This window comes from Cebus imitator, unplaced genomic scaffold (assembly GCF_001604975.1).
Source record: "Cebus imitator isolate Cc_AM_T3 unplaced genomic scaffold, Cebus_imitator-1.0 Scaffold18, whole genome shotgun sequence".
Lineage (NCBI taxonomy): Eukaryota > Metazoa > Chordata > Mammalia > Primates > Cebidae > Cebus > Cebus imitator.
In genome coordinates, this window is record NW_016107333.1 from 16,253,561 (window position 1) to 16,261,744 (window position 8,184).

At 40.1% G+C, this 8,184-nt stretch overlaps 1 protein-coding gene across 2 annotated transcripts in view; it reads right to left on the bottom strand.

The window, feature by feature from the left end:
- LOC108290873 (IKBKB interacting protein) overlaps positions 1-8,184 on the bottom strand; it is a 24,514-nt gene that overhangs the window by 1,509 nt on the left and 14,821 nt on the right. The gene's annotated exons all lie outside the window — the stretch shown is intronic.

An 8,184-nucleotide genomic window follows, 5' to 3' on the forward strand; every position in this document is an offset into this window, starting at 1 on the left:
AGTAGAGACGGGGTTTCACCGTGTTGACCAGGATGGTCTCGATCTCTTGACCTCGTGATCCACCCGCCTCCGCCTCCCAAAGTGCTGGGATTACAGGCTTGAGCCACCGCGCCCGGCCTTATGTTACTTTTTAACTACAATTTTACCATTCTTCTGGAAAGCATATGGTAAAAGATGGCTTCAAAAGTAAGAGACTTTAGAACAATGTAAGTGAATTACTAATGAATAAGAAGGAAAACATTTGAGAAAATTTTGTGAAATGTTACTGGAAATTAACATTTTTTATGTTATGTTATTTTCACAATTGGTCCTCTATACGGTAATAAAATGAGCTACATGAGACAGTGATGTGTTTTTTCAGTTGCTGGAGAAGAGGAAAAAAAAGTTTCTTCCAATGGAGCTTTGCGGGGTGAGACAAGGTAACAAAACTTCTTTTTTATTTCAGCTTTATTAAGGTATAATTGACAAATTAAGATGTATATATTTATTGTGTACAATGTAATGTTTTGATATACATATATACACACATATTTGAAATGATTAAATCAAGCTAATGGACATATCCATCACCTCACATATTATTTTTTTTGTAGTAAGAATATTTAAGATCTACTCTCCTAGAAATTCTTTCTCTTTTTTTTTGGAGATGGAAGTCTCACTCACTCTGTCACCCAGGCTAGAATGTAATGGCCCCATGTTGGCTGACTGCAACCTCTACCTCCTGGGTTCAAGTGATTGTCCTGCCGCAGTCTCCCGAATACATGGTATCACATTCGTGCACCACCATGCCTAGCTAATTTTTGTATTTTTAGTGGATACAGGTTTTCACCATGTTGGCCAGGGTGGTCTGAAGCTCTTGATCTCACATGATTCACTGGTCTCGGCCTCCCAAAGTGCTAAGATTATCAGGCGTGAGCCATTGCACCCGGTCTCTTAGCAATTTTCCAGTATATATCATTATTATCTATAGTAATCATGCTATACAATAACTCTCCAGAACTTATTCATTCTGGTTTTTGTTTTTTTTTTTTTGAGATGGAGTCTCACTCTGTCACCCAGGCTGGAGTTCAATGGTATAGTCTCAGCTCATTGAAACCTCTGCCTCCCGGGTTCAAGCGATTCTCCCGCCTTAGCCTCCGGAGTAGTTGGGACTACAAGCACATGCCACCATGCTTGGCTAATTTTTGTATTTTTAGTAGAGACAGGGTTTCACTATGTTGACCAGGCTGGTCTTGAGCTCCTGACCTTGTGATCTGCCTGCCTGGGCCTCCCAAAGTGCTGGGATTACAAGTGTGAGCCACTGCGCCTGGCCTATTCAACCTGTTAAACTGAAACTTTGTCTTCTTTGATCAACATCTCTCTATTGCCCTAACTGTCCCCTCCAGTCCCTTGTAACCACCATTATACTCTGTACTTCCATGAGTCTGACTCTTTTAGATTGCATGTATATGTAGTATTTGTCTTTCTGTGCCTGGTTCATTTCACTTAGCATAATATCCTTTAGGTTTATCCAAGTAGTCACAAATAACAGGATTTCCCTCTTTTAAAGGCAAAACAGCATTCCATTGTTTGTGCCTGTGTGCGCGTGCCTGTATGCACATGCCTGTGTTACTTATCCATTCATCTCTTGATTGACACTTCGAATGATTCTACATAGCTTGGCTACTGGGACTAACGCTGCAATGAATGTGGGAGTACAGATGGCTCCTTGACATATTGATTCATTTCTTTTGGATATATATCCAGAAGTGGGATTGCTGGATCATATGATTATACTTACTGATTTTTTTTTTAGAAACCTCCATACTGTTTTCCATAATGGCTATACATTGCCACCCACAGCGTACAATGATTCCCTTTTCTCCACATTCTCACCAACACTTATCTTTTGGCTTTTTTATAGTATATATTCTAATAGGTGTGAATTGATATCTCATTGTGTTTTAATTTTTCCTTTCCCTGATAATTAGTGATATTGAGCATTTTTTCATATACCTGTTGGCCATTACTATGTCTTCTTTTGAGAAATGTCCATTCATGTCCATAGCCTATTGTTTAATTGGGTTATTTGTTTTCTTGGTATTGAGTTGCTTGAGTTCCTTATATATTTTGTATATTAAGCCATTCTCATATTTATGGTTCATGAGTATTTTTTCCCATTCTATAGGTTGTCTTTTCACTCTGTTGATTGTTTCCTTTTCTGTACAGAAGATTTTTAGTTTGATGCAATCCTATCTATCTATTTTTGCTTTTGTTGCTTGTGCTTTTGGGGTTCTATCCAAAAAAATCTTTGCCAAGACTAATGTCAGGAAGCTTTTTTCTCATGTTTTCTTCTAGTAGTTTTCATTTTCTGGTATTACATTTAAGTCTTTAACTCATTTTGAACTGATTCTTGTATATGGTTTGACATAAGGGTCCAGTTTCATTCTTCTGCATAGGATATCCAGTATTCTCAACAGAATTATTAAAGAGATGTCCTTTCCCCATTGTATGTTCTTGGCACCTTGGTTGAGAATCATTTGAACACATACTTGCAGATGTATTTATGGGCTCTTTATTCTGTTCCATTAGTCTATTTTTTTTTGAGACGCAGTCTTGCTCTGTCACTAGGCTAGAGTGCAGTGGTGCGATCTCAGCTTACTGCAACCTCCGCCTCCAAGCGATTCTCCTGCCTCAGCCTCCTGAGTAGCTGGGACTATAGGCATGTGCCACCACACCTGGCTAATAGGCTTGGTTAACCTATTTGCCTAGGATGGATAGATGAGTTAAGAGTCTATCGTAGCTGAAAAGAGCACATTAGTGAAGGCCGGGGATGGTGGCTCACGCCTGTAATTCTAGCACTTTGTGAGGTGAGGTGGGTGGATCACTTGAGCTCAGGAGTTCAAGACCAGTTTGGACAATGTGGTGAAACCCTGTCTCTACAAAATATACAAAAATAGCCAGGCTAAGCTGAGAGGGTAACTTGAGTCTGGGAGGCAGAGGCTGCAGTGAGCTGAGATTATGCCACTCCAGCATGGGTGACAGAACCAGACTCTTTCTCAGATCAAAAAAAAAAAAAAGGTACATAGGTGATTTGAATATTTATTTTAGTATTATTATAATTTTTTGAGATGGAGTCTTGCTCTATTGCACAGGCTGGAGTGCAGTGGCACAATCTTGGCTCACTGTAACCTCTGTCGCCTGAGTTCAAGCAATTCTCCGGCCTCAGCCTCCCAAGTAGCTGGGATTACAAACATGCATCACCACACCCAGCTAATTTTTCCTTCTTTTTTTTTTTTTTAAGTAGAGATGGGGTTTCACCATGTAGCTAACTCCTGACCTCAAGTGATCTGCCCACCTCAACCTCCCAAAGTGCTGGGATTATAGGCATGAACCACCATGCCCGGCTTGAATATTTATTAAATTCCTATAGTATATTCCAGGTACTAGGCTTATATGCTGCCCTGTAATGTTAAGTATTGTCTGGATCTACAAGCACAGCAACATGGTTCAAGACTATGATTTCTGGTTCCAACCTGCTTTCCAAAAACTTGCTAAAGGAGTTTTTTTTTTTTTTGAGACAAAGTCTCTCACTCAGTGGCCAGGCTGGAGTGCAGTGGTGCCATCTCGGCTCACTGTAACCTCTGCCTCCTGGGTTCAAGTGATTTTCCTGCCTCAGCCTCCTGAGTAGCTGGGGTTACAAGCGGCTGCCACCATACCCAGCTAATTTTTGTATTTTTAGTAGAGACAGTTTCACCATGTTGGCCAGGACGGTCCTGACCTCGTAATCTTGCCTACCTTGGCCTCCCAAAGTGATGCAATTACATGCTTCAGCCATTGCACCGGGCCAGGATCTTTAAATTCTATTAAAGGACCTGGAAATTTTATTGATCTGTATAATTTAAAACCATTTAGATCAGGCGCAGTGGCTCACACCTGTTATCCCAGCACTTTGGGAGGCCAAGGAAGGAGGATCCGTTGGAGTCAGGAGTTTGAGACCAGCCTGGGCAACATAGAGAGATCCCTCTCCATCTCTACTTTTTAAAAAATATTTATAAAAAGGGTAAATAAGTAAACCACTTAAAGCCAGAAGGGATCTTAGAGATTATTGGAATATAATAATGAGAGCCTTTACTATTTAAAACTAAGCCCTAAAATAAAGTGCCCAGAATATGCAGTGGCAAAACCTATGAATAGATTAGAGGAGTCCAGCTTAGGACTCTAGCATCGCTTTCTCCTCTTCTTCAACATTTATTCATTTATTGATTCCTTTTTTTTTTTTTTACATAGAGTTTCACTCATTTCCCAGGCTGGAGTGCAATGGCGCGATCTTGGCTCACCGCAGCCTCCGCTTCCTGGGTTCAAGCGATTTTCCTGTCTTAGCCTCCCAAGTAGCTGGGATTACAGGTATGCACCACCACGCCCAGTTACTTTTGTATTTTTAGTAGAGACAGGGTTTCTCCATGTTGGTCAGGCTGGTCTCAAACTCCTGACCTTAGGTGATCTGCCTGCCTTGGCCTCCCAAAGTGTTGGGATTACAGACATGAACCACCGTGCCTGGCCTGTTGATTGCTTCTTATGCTCAAGGGCCAAACGATTTTAGAGCACAGCTATAGCTTTTGAGGGACTTAAGAGTCTAGTTTAATGGCAACATGGTAGGGAACACATTTGACTGAATTATTTCTTTTGAGTTATCAAGATAGTTCTACTAACAGCAGATTTGTTGTGATTTTTCTTCCCTGGTTGAATAGCAGCAGGCCCCATGGTGTAGTGAGAGGTCCTTGGCCTCTGGAATTGAACAGACCTATGTCTACAGTGTGACTGCAAGGTTCCTAAGGTTCCTAAGTCTCCATTTCCTTATTTGTAAATGGGTCTAATAGCTAGCAAAGGTGTAGTAAGAATTAGTGATAATGACTGGCACAATGTAGGTAATCAATATATGGAGTTGTTAAAATGATGATGACGGGCTGGGCGAGGTGGCTCATGCATGTAGTCCCAGCACTTTGGGAGTCCAAGGCAGGCGAATCACGAGGTCAGGAGTTCGAGACCAGCCTGGCCAAGAGACCAGTCTGGCCAGTATGGTGAAACTCCATCTCTACTAAAAATACAAAAATTAGCCAGGCCTGGTGGCGGGCGCCTATAATCCCAGCTACTTGAGAGGCTGAGGCAGGAGAATTGCTTGAACCTGGGAGGCAGAGGTTGCAGTGAGCTGAAGATCATACTATTGCACTCCAGCCTGGGTGACAGAGCGAGGTTTCAACTCAAAAAAAAAAAAAAAAAGATGACGAATGTAAATTTCCTAGAAATGCTTGACATACATGTAGGTATATCATTTTAACAGGTGCTAAAATGTTAGTTTTCTCCTCTCCTGCTGTGTAAAGCTGGGGTGGAATATTTTGATTTGTATTAAATTAATAGTTTATAGGCTGGGTGTGGTGGCTTACGCCTCTAATCCCAGCACTTTGGGAGGTCGAGGTGGGAGAACTGCTTCAACCCAGGAGTTTGAGATCAGCTTGGGCAACATAATGAGACTCCATTTCTACAAAAAAATAAAATTAGCAGGGCATGGTTGTATGCACCTGTAGTCCCAGCAATCTGAGGAGCTGAGATGGGAGGATCACTTGGGCCTAGAATGCTGAAGTTGCAGTCAACTGTGATCGCACCATCCCACTCCAGCTTGGGTGACAGTGAGATCCCGTCTCAAAATTAATTAATCAATAGCTTACAAATTGAAATGACCAGATGCTAGGAAAATTTGCAGAGCTTTTGTCAACTGTGCAAATATGAAATAAGTCTATAAGGAATGGGTTTTTTTTTCTTTGTTGAGTTTGGTAAATTTTCAGCATCATTATTGTGTAATGATATCATACCAAAGTTTGAGCAAGATTATAAATTCATACAAAGGTCTACAGTTAGGTTGAGATAAAAAATACTACTACTGGCTGGTGAGATGGCTCATGCCTGTAATCCCAGCACTTTGGGAGACAGAGGCAGGTGCCTGAGCTCAGGAGTTTGAGACCAGCCTGGGCAACACAATGAAACCCCATCTCTACTAAAGTACCAAAAAATTAGCTGGGCATGGCAGTGTGTGCCTGTAATCCCAGTTACTTGGGAGGCTGAGGCAGGACAATTGCTTGAACCTGGGAGGCAGAGGTTGCAGTGAGCCGAGATCATGTTATTGTACTCCAGCCTGGGTGACAGAGCAAGACTTCATCTCAAAAAAAAAAAAAAAAATAGTAATACTAATTTTGCATCTTATGGCTTTTTCAACGAAGCCATACAGGATAATAAATCAACATTTTTAGTTGTAAAATATACAAGTACACTTAGTTAATAGTTTTCAATCATTAAGCAAAATTTAAGGCAATATTACTATATTTTAAAATTATATGTTCAAAAGTTTAAAAACAATTAGATGCTTGTATTGTAAAAGTGATTTATTCATGTTACATTTAAAAAATTGATCCAGTACTCTTTTTTGTTTTGAGATGGAGTTTCACTCGCTGCCGAGGCTGTAGTGCAATGGGGTGATTTCAGCTCACTGCAACCTCCGCCTCCCTGGTTCAAGCAATTCTCCTGCCTCAGCCTCCCAAGTAGCTGGGATTACAGGTGCCCACCACCATGCCCAGCTAATTTTTGTATTTTTAGCAGAGATGGGGTTTCATAATATTGGTCAGGCTGCTCTTGAACTCCTGACCTCAGGTGATCCGCCCACCTTGGCGTCCCAAAGTGCTGGGATTACAGGCGTGAGCCACCATGCCCAATTGATCCAGTACTCTTATGCTTTTGAAATAGGGTCTTGCTCTGTTATCCATGCTGGAACACAGTCGTGCAGGTCACTGCAACCTTGAACACCTGGGCTCAGCCTCCTTTGTAGCTAGAGCTACAGGCATGTGATTTTTTTGACTTTTAGTAGACATGAGGTCTTGCCATGTTGTCCAGGCTGCTCTTGAACTCCTGAGCTCAAGCGATCCTCCTACCTCAGCTTCCCAAAGTATTGGAATTACAGGAGTAAGCCATTGTGCCTGGTTCCACTCCTCCTTACACATTTTTGTGTTTTTCTTCATAGGGATGAGGTCTTACTGTGTTATCCTGGCTGTCTCAAACTCCTGGGGTCAAGCCATTTTGCCTCAGTCTCCCAAAATGTTGAGATTATAGGTATGAGGCACTGTGCCTGGTCGCTTTATAAGAAATTGATGTAAAATTTATTATCAGCTACAAAGATACAAAAATGTGTTTTAGGATATTGATAATTTTCCCTACAGAAACGACTAACAATGTAATTTAATATTTGATACACAGGAAAGTTTTTTGAAATTTTAAGCACTGGTTAAATAAATGAATGGAAGAAACAGTGAAAGAAAAAGAAATTACATCTAAATCTCTTTAATAAAAATTTCTTAATAGGAAAACCTCTTCCTAAATACAGTATATATCTATATCTATACACATACACATATATACTTTGTTTTCTCCTGTTGTACTTGTAGAAGTGCAGTGTTTCTTTCCCTTGTGTCATTATAGAGTAGTGGCCACCTTGTTTCCATTTACTTCCAGTAACCATTACCATGGTACATATAAATTCATAATAATTTTAAAAATATAAGTTCATTAAATGTGGTGATAGGTGAGAAAAAATATTTAAACATGAAGAGCGTAAGAGGTCTTATCTGCCTTGACAGGATGGAGGTTAAAACAACAAAGTTCCAGCTAACTTTACCATTTATTTTATTAGTATGAAAATAAAAGTAAACAAATGAGTTTTGTCAGTGCACACAAATAAGAGACATTCAGAAGTCAGTAAGTATAATGTTAAGACTGCAAAAATTAATGCTGTGCCCCTTAATAATAGAACTCTTCAGGCTTATTTTTATGACTCACGGCTGTCTACCACTGGCCCTCCTAACTCCAATGCAGACCGAGTTTGGGGATTCTCCAAAAACTTGCATATTTGCATATTAAAACTATTTGACCACAACTACCTTTTTGTAACTGACTGCTTTCAAGTTCTTTGTGTGTTTAATTTCATTGAAACTACATTATAAAACTGGTAAGGTTATTGACAAAAACAAACAAGAACAAACTTTCATATGCAGTTGACTACATTATATAATTTCAAATAAGATAAAATCAATTTGTAAACAAATTTAGTGGTATGGTTTGGGAAATCTTTTTTTTTTTTTTTTTAGACGGAGCTTCGCCCTT